This window comes from Lissotriton helveticus, chromosome 6 (genome assembly GCF_964261635.1).
Source record: "Lissotriton helveticus chromosome 6, aLisHel1.1, whole genome shotgun sequence".
Classification (NCBI taxonomy): Eukaryota; Metazoa; Chordata; class Amphibia; order Caudata; family Salamandridae; genus Lissotriton; species Lissotriton helveticus.
The window spans coordinates 1,093,964,362-1,093,981,223 of NC_136067.1; the positions used below are offsets into that span (position 1 = coordinate 1,093,964,362).

Sequence of the window (16,862 nt, forward strand, 5' to 3'; positions counted from 1 at the left end):
TGCTGACCTTAGCTCAGGTCCTAGCTGCCCTCGACCCTGGAGACTGGATGGTAGCGTTGGACTTGCATGACGCATATTTTCATATCCCCGTCCTGCCGGCCTTCCGGCAGTTACCTGCGGTTCACGGTAGGCACTTTCAGTTTACCGTGCTCCCCTTTGGCCTTACCAGCGCCCCTCGGGTGTTCACGAAAGTGATGGCGGTGGTCGCAGCTCATCTGCGCAGATCGGGGGTGTCAGTCTTCCCCTATCTCGACGACTGACTGTTGAAGGCGGGCTCGCCCCAGACAGTCGTCAGCCACCTCCAGACTATGGCCGACCTCCTGTACCTGCTGGGGTTCTCCATGAATGTGCCGAAGTCACACCTGTGCCCCTCTCAGAAGCTCCTCTTCATCGGAGCGGTTCTGGACTCGGCGCAGTTTCGGGTTTATCCTCCCGAACAGCGGGTTCAGGATATTCAGGCTCTGATTCCGATCTTTCAGCCTTTATCCCGTGTCTCGGTCAGGTTGACGCTGCGGCTTCTGGGGCTGCTGGTCTCCTGCATCCTTCTGGTGCATCACGCCAGGTGGCGGATGCGGGCTTTGCAGTGGGACCTGAAGTTTCAGTGGGCCCAGCATCAGGGCAACTTGTCCGACCATGTCTTGATCTCGGAGGGCAGTGCAAGACAGTTGCAGTTGTGGCTCACGAACCGCGATTGGGTCAGGGGCAGAACTCTCTCCCTACCCCAACTGGAGCACTTAGTTGTGACGGATGTGTCCCTCCTGGGCTGGGGGGGCCACTTGGAAGTGGCGGAGATCAGAGGCCTCTGGTATCTGGCGGAGTCCTGGCTCCATATCAACCTTCTGGAGCTGCTGGCGATCCGACTTGCACTGAAGGCATTCCTCCCCTCTGTCCGGGGGAGTGTAGTGCAGGTGTTCACGGACAACACCCCCGCCATGTGGTACTGCAACAAACAGGGCGGCGTGGGGTCGTGGACCCTTTGCCAGGAGGCTCTGCGCCTCTGGCAGTGGCTGGAACATCAGGGCGTGACCCTGGTGGTTCACCACCTGGCAGGTTCCCTGAACGCCAGGGCGGACAAACTCAGCCGTCGGTGCATGATGGATCACGAATGGCGTTTGAACTCGGACATGGCGCAAGGCCTCTTTCAGCAGTGGGGAGAGCCTTGGTTAGATCTATTCGCCACCGAAGAGAACGCGCAATGTCATCAGTTCTGCGCGTTGGAATTTCCAAGGCGGCACGCGCTCGGAGACGCTTTTTGTCGCGAGTGGAGCTGCGGTCTGTTGTACGCCTTTCCGCCTATACCACTTCTGCCCAGAGTGCTGTAGAAAATCAGGCGCGGCCGGGCCCAAGTCATCCTTGTGGCTCCGGACTGGGCACGAAGGTACTTGCATCCCAAGCTACTCAGAATGTCAGTCGATCCCCCGATTCGTCTGCCTCTTCAGGAGGACCTTCTGTCGCAGCAGCAGGGGACGGTCCTCCACCCGAACCTGTCCAGTCTCCACCTCCATGCTTGGAGATAGAGTGGCGGCAGTTGAGGCAATTTGACTTGCCTCCTGAAGTCTGTGATGTGATTCTGGCAGCCAGGCGTCCCTCCACAAAATCGGTATACGCCTGCAGGTGAAACACATTTGTGGCATGGTGCACAGAAAAAGCTGTGGATCCTCTCTCTGCCCCCTTTTCAGAGGTTCTCCTCTTCCTTCTTTCTCTTGCCCAGCAGGGCTCTGCTCTGGGAATTCTTAAGTGCGACCTCTCTACCATTTCTGCCTTCTTGAGGCTTCCTGATCAGCCGTCTCTTTTCAAGTCCCCTGTTGTAAATAGATTATTGAAGGGCATCACGCACATGTTTCCTCCTGTTCCTTTCGTGATGCCTCAGTGGGACTTGCTTTTCTGATGGGCGCTCCCTTTGAGCCACTTCATAGCTGGGTTTCTTTCCTGACCTGCTGGGAGTACAGTTCCGGTTTTGCTTTTCTGTTTCCGGCCGCTGTGCCACACCACACCACGCTTCGCGGCCCCCGCTACGCGGGTGCCGCTCGTAGGCGGAAGACACTGGTTGTGACTTTGCCACCGGGTCCCTGAATGTGCATTGGAGCACCAACGCGGCCACATTGATAGCGGATCTTTTGCACCGAGGTTAGAGGCGGGACTGCGAGGACCAGCGTGCTGAGCGGCGCTCATCGGCCGCAGCTGGTCCTCTTCCCGCCCCCTCCACCTGTTAAAACCATCGAGGAGTGCAAGTTCCCTGGGTTTCTTTCCTGACCTGCTGGGAGTACAGTTCCGGTTTTGCTTTTCTGTTTCCGGCCGCTGTGCCACACCACACCACGCTTCGCGGCCCCCGCTACGCGGGTGCCGCTCGTAGGCGGAAGACACTGGTTGTGACTTTGCCACCGGGTCCCTGAATGTGCATTGGAGCACCAACGCGGCCACATTGATAGCGGATCTTTTGCACCGAGGTTAGAGGCGGGACTGCGAGGACCAGCGTGCTGAGCGGCGCTCATCGGCCGCAGCTGGTCCTCTTCCCGCCCCCTCCACCTGTTAAAACCATCGAGGAGTGCAAGTTCCCTGGGTTTCTTTCCTGACCTGCTGGGAGTACAGTTCCGGTTTTGCTTTTCTGTTTCCGGCCGCTGTGCCACACCACACCACGCTTCGCGGACCCCGCTACGCGGGTGCCGCTCGCAGGCGGAAGACACTGGTTGTGACTTTGCCACCGGGTCCCTGAATGTGCATTGGAGCACCAACGCTGCCACATTGATAGCGGATCTTTTGCACCGAGGTTAGAGGCGGGACTGCGAGGACCAGCGTGCTGTGCGGCGCTCATCGGCCGCAGCTGGTCCTCTTCCCGCCCCCTCCACCTGCCCTTCCCCTTGATAAACTGAGTCAGGAACGCGCACGCGGGACGCGCGTGGGGCAAAGGCTGGGGCGAAGACTGGGCAAAGACAGGGCCGTTTTAGGCCGTTATAGACCGATTAAGACCGGACCGGGCCATTCCTCTTGGTTCTACATGTGAGTCAACCAGTTGTGTTAACTGTAAACCACCTATAATTTAAATAATGTCTGTCCGTGAAACCAGGAGCAAGTCTACCAAATCCTCTAAAAAGGCTACAGGTACCCTGGACGATTTTATTACAAGGACAAGCCTTTCAATTGATAATGAGATCACTAAACTCCAGCACAGAGTATCCTTGGATCTAGAGTCTGCAAGGAGGCTCTCTATCGAACTAGCACTAAGGAAAAAATCCTCCCTAGGTAGTATTGCCTCCTCAAAAAAACCCTGAGCGCACTATTGGCCCTACACCAATTATCACCTTGGTCGAGGTTCATTCTACTGCTGAGGAAACAACTACCCCTTTTAATCAAGACCTTGTTCCCCCGGGTCCCTCTGTCAGTGCTGTATCTGAAAGCCTTCCATCTTCGGATCCACAGATAGGGAATACCAAGGGAATTAAAAATGGTGAGATGCCAAAGGTATCGGTGGAAATAGACCCGAATAAAAGTCAGGTGCCTGTTAAGATATCACCAAAACATAAGAGAAAGAGGAAACACATATCTACCTATGCTAGGAAAAAGGCGAAGGTAGCCGTTAGTCAAAATATTATAGGGGTTGCCCCGCTAACATCTAATGTAACGATTGCTAATAATATGTCTGACCAAGCGCCCCCAAATGTCCAAAGCATCAATGATAGCACAGATGATCAAAATTCGGTCATGATGGCTGACCATTTTGACAACGAGGGCCAGAGAAATTCCTCAAATATGGTAGAACAGGAAGGGGGAAGGGAAGAGTTTTTAAAACTGGTATGGGAGACGCTTAAGAAATTACTCAGGCCATTAGAAGTCAGGCTAACTGGCATTGAGAACCAGTTGCTTGAGGTGGAAAAAAGTGTTATTACATTATCTAGCTTAAGTCTTAATTGCACTGATGTACCTATAGTGTCTATTCAAGCACCAAGTCAAAAACAAAAGAGGGAGGTAGAGCGAAAAGTCTGGATTCTTGCTCCACGGGAATACTTAGATAAACACAGAGATTCCAACAAAAATTGGAAGGGAGGAGAGTGATCAACGTGTGTTGAAGCACTCAGTGTTTTGTAAAATACCCCTCACACACCAAAAGGCCCCTTGGTGTCATGCTTCATCATCGGGGTCTTCGCACCCCTCTATCGGGATGCGGCGTGCTGCGACCTACGACTACGCGTGAGCACTAGTAGTAATGACTATGTGTGGTGTTCGGTGTGTGGGGTGTATTTAGTTTAAGTGAGTGGTGGGATGTGGTGAAAAATTAAAAAATACCTGGCACATGAGTTTGAGGAAAAATTTATTCTGAACTCTGGCTGGTATTGTTAAAAGAAGTGCAATGTGAGGTCAGGGCTGTTATATTAGGGAACAGGACCTCTGGTGTGCGTTGTCGACATGTTTCGGAGCAAAGCTCCTTCTTCAGGACGGGGGCACGACCTCCCCACCTTACTCACGTTTTTTAGATAAAAAGTGTATTATACAGAAAAGTGGCAAAAAATAGGCTAAGTGTGCCTACAGCGGTCTGCTACAAGTTCAATGACCTGTAGAAAGACAAAAAGGGAGAAAACAACATTGGTTACCCTTGTAGCGGGTAGTTCAAGCAGGTGCAGTCACCTGGAACCTCACCAGAATGCTTGTTTTAAAGCCTGTGGAAGGAAAAAGGACTCACAACACATACAACATAGAACACATATGTTTGGTACTTAGAGTTATTGTTGGTCATACTTATGAAGCTTGCTTGTGGGCTTCATGAGCAAAAAGAACGTCTGGGGTGTTGCTATTATTGCAATAATGACAGGACGCTATGGACACCGTCTACCCCCACACGCTGCTCCGCTGGTTCTGAAGTGGTAAACCAGTGGGCATGCTATTTATACCCTGTTTCTTAATTGGGCGGGAGCATCTGTGTTACCTAACATGGGTGTTCCGCTCCATGTTAATTGACAAATGCCCATGTTTGGAGCGTCCGCCAATTAGCCATACCTCGTGCTTCTCTGTCCGTCATGTAATGACATGGAAAAAGCGTCTTGTTATTCTCCCCGCAAGCGTATGGAGAGTGATCTCTCGCGCATGCGCAGGATAGTGTTTTCAGCGCATGCGCGTTTGCTTCTGGCCCTCCTGAAAGTCGCTGATTATCGCACATGCTCATCAGGTCTTTTAGCGGTCCTTTCAGTACTTTCTACGGATCCGTTGGAATAAATAACTGTGTTAAAAGCACTCGTTTATAGGTGTTCATTGCAGCGATCCTTGAAGTATCTACTTTGAATATCTACAGAGGGATGAATGTGGTAATGGTGACAGCGCTGGTTTTTTGCTGCTCATTTAGGTAGTCTTCATTTCAGAGATATTCATTATTTGAAGTTCTATTCTTTGACACAATTTGAAAGAATGTTTACTGGTTGCTGGTTAATTGGGTCCAAGGCACATCGTCATTAAGCCCAATTATATGGGTTCCAAGCCTGAAAAACCATCTTTGTTCCTTCTGGAAGAGCCCGGCTTCAGAGGGTAGTTGCTCTATAATTGTCCAGTTTAGGTCATTTACACAGTGTCCTGCAGTTAGGTAATGTGTTGCCATTTTCGTTGTGCTCTTCTTACAGCGCACATTGCTCTTATGTTCGTTCATTCTTGTTTTTATGGCCCTCGTGGTCATACCTACATATTCAAGGTTGCAGGGGCACTTGATCAGGTAGACCACGTTTTTAGTATTGCAATTAGAAAATTTTCTTTGCTCCCAAGTTGTTCCATTACGGAAGAAAAGTTTTTTACTTTTCTTGGTCAGGTGGCAGCTACTGCAGTTCCCACAGGGAAAATGACCCTGGATGTCAACAGACGGTTGCGTGACTACTGTTGTTGGTTTTGGTCTTGTATGTACTAACATGTCTCTCAGGTTTCACCCCCTTCGGTGAGCAAACATAGGTTTTTCAAAGTTCAGGTGACCACATGTAAGTATCCTCCAATGTTTATTCACAATTTTTGATACTTCATTGGACATGGTGTTGAAAGTTGTCACACATATCGGTCGTTTGTTCTCCTTGGGTTCTGTAGTTCGATCCTCCAGTAGGGCCTCTCTATTGTTATTCTTGGCTCTTTTTAATGCTTTGGCAATGATTCTCTTGGGGTACTCTCGTTGCTTTAGCTTCTCACTCAGGTCTTCTGCCTATGATTTGAAATTGGACACATTTGTGCAGTTACGCCTAAGACGTAAAAATTGTCCATACGGCAAGTTTTCACGCAGGTGCCTGGGGTGAAAACTTTCGTATCTTAACAGACAATTTCTCGATGTTGGCTTGAAATGGGTGGTGGTTTTTAAACCCCCATCTTCTGCATAAATATTCAGATCAAGGAAGACTAGTAGGTTGGGTGACATGGTACTAGTGAATTTGAGGAAGGCATTTTGGTTATTCAGCCAGATTTGGAAATCCTCAGCAGATTGTCGGTCACCTTCCCAGATGACTAGGACGTCATCTATATACCTTCTCCAACATTTTATGTTTGCTCTGTATGGATTCTGTTCGTTGAGAATTTTTGTGGTCTCAAGGTGGTGTACATAGAGCCCAGCCAGGCTCGGAGCAAAGGTACTCCCCATGCTGGTCCCATGGCACTGCTGGTAGATCGTGGTCTTGTATTGAAAAAAGTTTTTCTGTAGTGCCAATGAGATGCATTCTAGAACCAGTCCTCGTGGTGTCTGGTACTTCCATTGTGTTGAGAAGAGAACTTCTTCAATGATCTTGAGTGTTTCGTCATGAGGAAGGCTGGTATAAAGACTTTCGACGTCTAGGCTGATAAGGAGTTGACTTCCTGGGTCAAAAGGTATGTCCTGTAGGAGTTGTAAGACCGCTTTTGTGTCTTTGAGGTAGGTGTTTGTTGACTGTACTAGTGGGCGCAGGAAAGCATCCGCGAAATTTGACAGGGGTTCCAAAATTGAACCGATCCCTGATACTATCGGTCTTCCTGGGGGATTGGTGAGGTTTTTATGAATTTTCGGGATGCTGTAAAAGTATGGAATACGTGGTTTTTTCTGCTCCAAAAATTCGCCCTCTTTTTTGCTCAACCAATCGTGTGCTAGGCCTTCTTCGATCATCCCTCCGATTTTAATCCTCAGGTTCTCTGTTGGATCCTGTTGTAGGATCATGTAATTGCGTCTATCAGACAGTAGTCTTAAACATTCACTGTCGTAGGCCTCTGCAGTTTGTAGGACGATGGCTCCGCCTTTGTCTGCTGGCTTTATTATGATACTTGTGTCCTCTGATAGCGCTTTTAGGGCTTGTTGTTCTTCCCTTGTTGTGTTATGAAAAACTCTAGTGGACGATACATCCAGTTTATTGACTTCTGTCATGATAGCTTTTTCATAAGCTAATAGCTCCAAAGGGACCAAGGAATCTGGTGGAGTAAAGGTAGACTTAGGTCTAAGGCCGGTATCAGTTCTCAGAACTGGTGATGGTCTTTCCATGAAGTAAGCCTGTAGTTTCAATTTGCGTATGAATTCTTGCATCTCAATGTTCACCCTAAAGATGTCTGGTCTCTGTGTAGGTACAAAACCCAAGCCTTTATTTAGCACTTGTGTTTGTAGTGTCGTTAGTGGTTTTGGAGTGAGATTGACCACTAAGTCCCTCTCTGGTTGCTGGACGATGGTTGGTTGGGTAAGGATCCTGTCATGCTCCTGGTTTGTCGGGGGTTTCCCTGGTTCTGGTCCTCCCATGTGACGTTGTTGCCCTTCCGGTTCCTTCCCCGTGTCCCCGGGCGGGTGCCTAAAAAAGGCTGCGGATCGTAGAAAGCACCCTCGAAGTCCTGGTTCCATTGTGGATACCCCTGAGCATTAGCTGTTGGGCCAAACTGGAAGGGTGGGAATGGTGGGGGACCCATATATTGTGGGAATTGAGGATACCCTCTCCATCCCCGTTGTCTCGGGAATTGTTGTCTCTTTTGTCTCCAACCGCCTCGGTTTGGACGATACCTTTGACCACTGCCTGAGTTAGAGCTGGCTGAACTGTCTGACCCATCACTGTCTATATCACTGTTTTGGTTCTTATGCACATAGTCAGCTTTTGTGTGAAAACTTGCCGTATGGACAATTTTTACGTCTTAGGCGTAACTGCACAAATGTGTCCAATTTCAAATCACAGGCAGAAGACCCGAGTGAGAAGCTAAAGCAACGAGAGTACCCCAAGAGAATCATTGCCAAAGCATTAAAAAGAGCCAAGAATAACAATAGAGAGGCCCTACTGGAGGATCGAACTACAGAACCCAAGGAGAACAAACGACCGATATGTGTGACAACTTTCAACACCATGTCCAATGAAGTATCAAAAATTGTGAATAAACATTGGAGGATACTTACATGTGGTCACCTGAACTTTGAAAAACCTATGTTTGCTCACCGAAGGGGGCGAAACCTGAGAGACATGTTAGTACATACAAGACCAAAACCAACAACAGTAGTCACGCAACCGTCTGTTGACATCCAGGGTCATTTTCCCTGTGGGAACTGCAGTAGCTGCCACCTGACCAAGAAAAGTAAAAAACTTTTCTTCCGTAATGGAACAACTTGGGAGCAAAGAAAATTTTCTAATTGCAATACTAAAAACGTGGTCTACCTGATCAAGTGCCCCTGCAACCTTGAATATGTAGGTATGACCACGAGGGCCATAAAAACAAGAATGAACGAACATAAGAGCAATGTGCGCTGTAAGAAGAGCACAACGAAAATGGCAACACATTACCTAACTGCAGGACACTGTGTAAATGACCTAAACTGGACAATTATAGAGCAACTACCCTCTGAAGCCGGGCTCTTCCAGAAGGAACAAAGATGGGTTTTCAGGCTTGGAACCCATATAATTGGGCTTAATGACGATGTGCCTTGGACCCAATTAACCAGCAACCAGTAAACATTCTTTCAAATTGTGTCAAAGAATAGAACTTCAAATAATGAATATCTCTGAAATGAAGACTACCTAAATGAGCAGCAAAAAACCAGCGCTGTCACCATTACCACATTCATCCCTCTGTAGATATTCAAAGTAGATACTTCAAGGATCGCTGCAATGAACACCTATAAACGAGTGCTTTTAACACAGTTATTTATTCCAACGGATCCGTAGAAAGTACTGAAAGGACCGCTAAAAGACCTGATGAGCATGCGTGATAATCAGCGACTTTCAGGAGGGCCAGAAGCAAACGCGCATGCGCTGAAAACACTATCCTGCGCATGCGCGAGAGATCACTCTCCATACGCTTGCGGGGAGAATAACAAGACGCTTTTTCCATGTCATTACATGACGGACAGAGAAGCACGAGGTATGGCTAATTGGCGGACGCTCCAAACATGGGCATTTGTCAATTAACATGGAGCGGAACACCCATGTTAGGTAACACAGATGCTCCCGCCCAATTAAGAAACAGGGTATAAATAGCATGCCCACTGGTTTACCACTTCAGAACCAGCGGAGCAGCGTGTGGGGGTAGACGGTGTCCCTAGCGTCCTGTCATTATTGCAATAATAGCAACACCCCAGACGTTCTTTTTGCTCATGAAGCCCACAAGCAAGCTTCATAAGTATGACCAACAATAACTCTAAGTACCAAACATATGTGTTCTATGTTGTATGTGTTGTGAGTCCTTTTTCCTTCCACAGGCTTTAAAACAAGCATTCTGGTGAGGTTCCAGGTGACTGCACCTGCTTGAACTACCCGCTACAAGGGTAACCAATGTTGTTTTCTCCCTTTTTGTCTTTCTACAGGTCATTGAACTTGTAGCAGACCGCTGTAGGCACACTTAGCCTATTTTTTGCCACTTTTCTGTATAATACACTTTTTATCTAAAAAACGTGAGTAAGGTGGGGAGGTCGTGCCCCCGTCCTGAAGAAGGAGCTTTGCTCCGAAACATGTCGACAACGCACACCAGAGGTCCTGTTCCCTAATATAACAGCCCTGACCTCACATTGCACTTCTTTTAACAATACCAGCCAGAGTTCAGAATAAATTTTTCCTCAAACTCATGTGCCAGGTATTTTTTAATTTTTCACCACATCCCACCACTCACTTAAACTAAATACACCCCACACACCGAACACCACACATAGTCATTACTACTAGTGCTCCCGCGTAGTCGTAGGTCGCAGCACGCCGCATCCCGATAGAGGGGTGCGAAGACCCCGATGATGAAGCATGACACCAAGGGGCCTTTTGGTGTGTGAGGGGTATTTTACAAAACACTGAGTGCTTCAACACACGTTGATCACTCTCCTCCCTTCCAATTTTTGTTGGATTCTCTATTCAAGCACCAGCCACTGCTCCCGTGATACCTTTGAACAAAAATCCAACTAGTATACAGCAGGACAAAGAGGGAATAGCAAAAAGCACAAATATAAAATCGATAATAAAAACACCAGCCATACTAAATCTAATACCCTCGACCTCGTCATCTGCAAATACCTCTAACAAACCTTTGCAGAAGGATCATGTTCAAAGTAAAACGCCTCAACTGCCCAATGTTGCTGCTACCCATTCTCCTATTCCCAACACCCCCGTTCCACAGAAATCCACATCCAATCCACCTACCAATCCTCACATTAACCTTGCCAGTAATAAACCTTTGACTGATAGATCTTTTGTCAATGTTTCTAACAAGCTAAACTACCAATCTGGCCATTCTTTTAACAACTTTAAAGGAGGGTATATAGATTTGCCACCTGACGCAAGCCCATTTGTGATCGTTCTCACAGGGGTACCTGAATTAGAAAACCAATATGAGGAGAACTTTCAATCCTTAAAAAATAAAGTGATCTATTGGTTAAATTCGAACAAACCCATTCCGGGCCACATGAAAAGCAAAATCCTCATGGTTCGTAGGGTGCCGTGGGTAGGACCCATGGCCAAATCAATTATGGGTGACTGTATAGTCATTTCTTTTGAGGAACCCCATAGTGCTGAACAGATTTGTAAATGGAAATCATATGGTGATACACCACCCATTGAAGCTAGGCCTTTATCGTTTTTTTACCCCCCACCTAGGCCTACACAACATGGGTATAATTGGAACAACGTTAAACAGTATCACGGTTATGTACCCAACTTGGCTAGACAGGCAGAACGAAATATGTGGTCTGGTATTCCTACCTTCAACAGGTATAGTTGTTTAGATGCTGTCGATTGACTTGTGACTATGCCTGATTGTATTCCCAAGTTATATGACACTTACTGTACACTGTGTAACAAGTCCGACCACCACCAGAATAAGGAAAGGTCTTTAGCAGCTTATAAGGTATGTCACGATCTGGATGTGAGTTGTTTAGATGGGGGAACCAACACTATTTTAAGAGATGTGGTTACTGAGACAGATAACCAAAGTGCCGATATACAGCTAGGTAGTGTGCATCATCAGCCGGTACTTATGCCGGCTTTTGATGACCAAACCTGTCTCAGTAATAGATTAACCCCACGTTTGCTCATTTTGTCCTGGAATATTGCTGGTGTAGGCAAAAATCTTAAGGATCCTGAATGGGCTGACTATGTTGATACTAGTGACCTTTGTTTACTGCAAGAAACATGGGCTATAGATGTTCCTCATAGAGTCGGATACAAAACCTATGGCACTAAGGCAGTCCAGTCTGATAGGGGGAGACCGTCAGGGGGTTTGATTATATGGCTTAAAATCACCTTGGTTATGAGGGTTGAAATTATAGATACAGGAACTCCCGATATTCTGGCCCTAAAAATTGTACCCCCAAACGGAAATGAATGTTACATCGTCAACGTTTATAATAGACCACTTGCTCATTCCAAGGTCTCACCAACTCTGGAAACACTGGATCTCTTTCTGAATAAGGTGGTTGGAGATACTCCGTTAATTCTGGGAGGCGACCTAAACTGCAATTTCGAACCGGTTTCTGGTATTAATGATGTTTTTGAGGATGAGGACCAGGCGTACAAAATCCCCCAGCTTGAAATCTCAAATTCTGTTAAGTGCTCCACTTTGGCCGTTCAATTGCTAAGGCTAACTGCAGACCATGGACTTAGAGCATGCAATGGCCGCCTCCCTTCGGATTTGTTAAAACATCCAACTTTTGAGAAATCCAATAGTAATTTGGATTTCATACTTGTTTCCCTTAGCCTTTGGCATTATTTGATTGACTTGAAAGTGGCAAGTAGGGAGGAAAGTGATCACTACCCTTTAGAACTTTACATTGATGTGCAAATGTTTAGTGACATTACTGCCAACCTAGCTATTCCATCATCTGAGACTACCAATGTCAAAATATGTGAGGATGTACACGTAAATAATAACAGGCGTGTAGTAAAATGGCCCCATATTTTGTCTGATGGTAAGGCCCTAGCATCAGTGTACTCTCTCTTTGGGGAAATGTTTGGACCTATGGCTGGTCAATCTTTTTTACCTGTCCACTTCGATCACTTTATTGAACTGCACAATGTTTTTTTCTGCGAACTAAAAACCTACTTGACAAAAATGCCAAGGAAAAAGCAACAAAACATAAGAGTGGGGAGTCATGGAAAATTATGGTATGATCATACATGCAGGCTGGCCAAGAGAAATCTCCTCCTTGCTATCAAAAGCAAATCAAAGGAAGGAGTCAAACTTGCAAGGGAGGTATATAAGTGTGCCCTAAAAACATCGAAAAAATTATGGGAAGAGTCGATCTGGTCAGAGATGCTAGTTGCTGCGAAGACTAATGATAATGTTGCCTTTTGGAGGCTGGTGGCAAACGAGGGGCATGCAGGCAGAGCTGTAAAAGACACGTTCTTGGATGAAATGACATGGGTGACCCACTTCACATCCCTTTATAAACAATATGACGGTGATGATAACAAGATACCATGGTTCCCTCCTCCTATTGAACCCCTTGACTTCACATTGGAGGAAACAATAAGGGCGATTAATGAACTAAAAAACTGCAAAGCACCTGGCCCTGATAAAATCCCGGGGGATCTATACAAACACGACATCGAAGTATGGGCTCCTTATGTAAATCGTTTGTTTAATGTTCTGTCTACAAATTGTTGCTTTCCAGATAGTTGGCGTGCAGCGGAAGTTGTGTTAATTTTTAAAAAGGGGAATAGATTGGTACCTTCAAACTATAGACCAATTAGTCTAATGGACATCCTGCAGAAAGTCTATTCCAAACACCTACTTTTTCGGATTAATGATTGGCTGGAGGATGCAAAAATAATCTCCAAATTCCAAGCTGGCTTTAGGAGCAAGACTAGCACCATAGATCAAATATTCAGATTCTGTTGTTTGATCTGGAAGTACGTGCATATCAGGAAAGGTCATTTGTATGTGGCTTTCGTAGATTTGAGACCCGCATTTGACCTCGTCCCTCGCAACTTGCTCTGGAGGACCTTAAGTGAGGCAGGCTTGCCAGGGTGTCTTTTGGCCCAAATAGAGTTACATGCTGGAAATTATGCAAACATCAGGTGGGGTCCAAATGGCGAACTGACGTGTAATATCCCCATTGAACGTGGGGTTCGTCAAGGGTGTGTCTTGGCCCCTACCTTGTTTTCTTTATTTATTAATGATGTTCCCAATTATTTGAATGGTTGTACTAATGATTCCCCACAGCTTAACGGAGAGAGGGTGCCTGCGTTGCTCTTTGCGGACGATACCATTCTAATATCCCAGACCAAGAAAGGACTCCAGGCACTCTTAAACTCCTTTAACTGTTATTGCATGACCAAGGGCCTGGAAATAAATGCCGATAAAACGAAATGTATGGCATTAAACCCTAGCAAACCGGACAGAGGGTTTTTGACTTTGAATGGCCAGAAACTAGGAACAGTGGAAAACTTTTCCTATTTGGGCGTTACACTTGATTCCAAATTAAGTTGGAGGGCCCAAATTGAGAAAAGTAAGGTATCATATGCCCACAATGTCAAACCAATTATATGTAGACTAAACGCTAGCACAAGCAAGAGTGTAACCCCTGTTTTAGAGCTTTTTAAATTTAAAATTCAATCTGCTGTGTTGTACGGAGCAGAGATTTGGGGGCCGTGGGCCAGAGATAGCTTTCAGGGTTTGGATAATAAATTCATGAGAGCTATTGTAAGGGTCCCGAATAGTACACCCTTAATACCCCTCCAGCTTGATTTGAATTTTAAAAGAACAGATTATTTTGCCATTATAAGACCATTAATGTTTTGGGTTAGGTTGTGGTCCACCCCAGAACTGCTCGAATACAGAAATGGCCTTCAAGAATTGCTGATCCTTGATTCTTTTAACTCTATTCAGTGGCTTGTGCATATTAAAAAATGGTTCACGCTTCTGGGCCTGTACTCAATGTGGGAGAATCCTGACAATCTACCGGCTTTTTCCAAATCCATATTAAAGCGAGCCTTTTGGTCTTACATGAGTGAAAGGCTCAAAAATGTTGTTCTATGTGTTTAAACCCCTGTAAGGAGAACGAGGTCCACATGTTGTTTGTATGCAGTGCCTACCTGAAGGCTCGAAAGAAATGGCTAAAACCCATGTGCACTCTCCTAGGAACCAGATCCTGCTCTACAGCATATAGGATCATAAAAAGCAATACAACTCAGTTTATTGTATTTAGTATAAGCAGGTTCCTTTATTCTGTGTATATTACTCGCAGGAAACTTGGTCAGATACTCTGAGTAGAACTTTTGTATATGCAGATAAAAAATTTGTTGCCAAAATGAAATGCGTTTTAAAATGAGGAGATGAAAAGTAACTTTTGTACTACATTTTTAAACTTACTGTTTTAAAATGTTGTTGTATGTATGCTACTATTGTTTGTTTTTTGCATATATGTGTCTTTTATGGCCAAACTGGTCGAAACAAAGAAATAAATAATAACTGTCCTCTTCGCCTCCTTACTCTGAAGACCACTTTCCTGGTTGCCACCACCTCTGCAAGGAGAGTGAGTGAGCTCCAGGCCCTTTCTTCTCCGCCTCCTTTCCTTTCAGTCCATCTGGACAAAGTTGTGTTGCGGACACGACCCTCTTTCCTGCCCAAGGTAGTCACAGTCTTCCACATTGGGCAGTTCATCACTTTGCCTGCCTTCTTTCCGCCTCCGCATCCCTCGAAAGAGGAAGAGAGGCTCCACCGTCTGGACCCAAAACGTGCGCTCTCATTCTATTTGGATCGTACACGCCAGTTCCGGGTGGATGACTAACTCTTTGTTGGTTACGTGGGCCTAAGAAGGGAGGGGCGGTGCACAAACGAACCACTTCTCGATGGGTCGTCTTGTGCATCAAGGCTTGTTACTCTTTGGCTCGAAAGGAGCCTCCTGTGGGGCTTCTTGCCCATTCCACACGGCCCACGGCGGCTACTACTGCCCTGGGCCGGAGAGTCCCCTTGCAGGACATCTGTCAGGCGGCTACGTGGACCTCGCTGCACACGTTTGCAAGACACTACTGCCTGGACAGCCAAGTCCGGAGAGATGGCTTTTTTGGCTGTTCCGTTCTCCAGGACTTTCTGGTGTGATCATTGGTTCGCAGACTCACCACCGGGGTTGGTATTGCTGGGGTATCTATTCTAAGGTAAGCAATCTAATACTAACCTGAATCTTTCAGATGCACAAGTTACTTACCTTTGGTAACGATATATCTGTAAGAAACAGTAGTTAGTATTAGATTCCTTACCGCCCCACCCATCCTCCCCGTTCTGCAAACCGATATCTAGGGTTAAGGTCATCCCCTTTCATTGCCCTAGTTTCATGGCACCAGTGTTGGTTATTATCATGGCTCTGCGTTTTTGGAGCGGAAAAGCTGTGTATAAGAACTGACGTCCCCGTGCGAGGGCGGCGTCTAAGTACTCTGGCGATGTCATCCCGGCGGCAACGACGCCGATGACTGACGCAGAGCCGCAGACGACGCCTACCGACGCGCAAGTGTACTGCTACACAAAAGTTTCTGGATCCAGTCTGACGCCTGGGGATATTCTAAGGTAAAGAATCTAATACTAACTACTGTTCCTTACAGATATATCGTTACCGAAGGTAAGTAACTTGTGCTTTTGATTTGTTCTGAAATAAATATCTTTTGATTGATTACATAGTTGGGCGCTTGTTTCATGTGTGGTCTATTAACTTGTCTAGATGCATAAATAGGTATTATGTACATGCATTAATATCTCTTTGAGGTTATTCGTTAACCAAATTGTAATGTTTCATGCAACATAAATGGTCATTTTTTCTATTGTTGGTCACGGACCACTGTTTTTATTCCCGTATTGCGCCCAGGTCCGGCTTGACTTTAGGGGCTACCCCATTATCTACAATGACTAACAAGTGGTCCTGCCGGAAAACAATTTCTTTAACTTAAAAGTCATGCTCACTCAAAAGCATTGGAGACCTAAATCGACGCAAAACAAGCCCTGTGGAGAAAAAGAAATATAACACCAGAGCCGGATTTGAAATATATTGCATGTAATGAGGCAACCGTATAACGCAAAGAATATTTGGATCATGATAGCAGTTGCTCCATTGAGCGACAAAAGTGAAATAAGTGCTAGTGTAGTGTGACAAATAGTACAGCACACATATAAGTAAACACACCAGATATGATTTTAATATCATGTTCCTACGCAGGTTACCCCATCCACTTGTCCTGACAAGATGAAACTACACCATCGCGCCCTCTCAACTGTGATTCATCCCCTCACCCTTGTGGATGCCTCCGTGGGGCTCTCCAGCGAAGCATGGGCCCAGCGAAGCATGGGCCCAGTGCACCTCCAGAATCACTGCCCCCATCATTAGTTATGGGGGATAGCAGGGGGTTCCCCGGTCGCCAGACTATGGGGCCAGGACCCCCCAGGATACCAACAACCGCCATTGGTCGGTAGTTAGCACCATAGGTGCGGGGATCCACCCCAAGCCATGTGTG

At 46.4% G+C, this 16,862-nt stretch overlaps 1 protein-coding gene across 4 annotated transcripts in view; it reads left to right on the top strand.

Moving 5' to 3' along the window:
• BIRC6 (baculoviral IAP repeat containing 6) overlaps positions 1-16,862 on the top strand; it is a 2,208,279-nt gene that overhangs the window by 2,164,143 nt on the left and 27,274 nt on the right. The gene's annotated exons all lie outside the window — the stretch shown is intronic.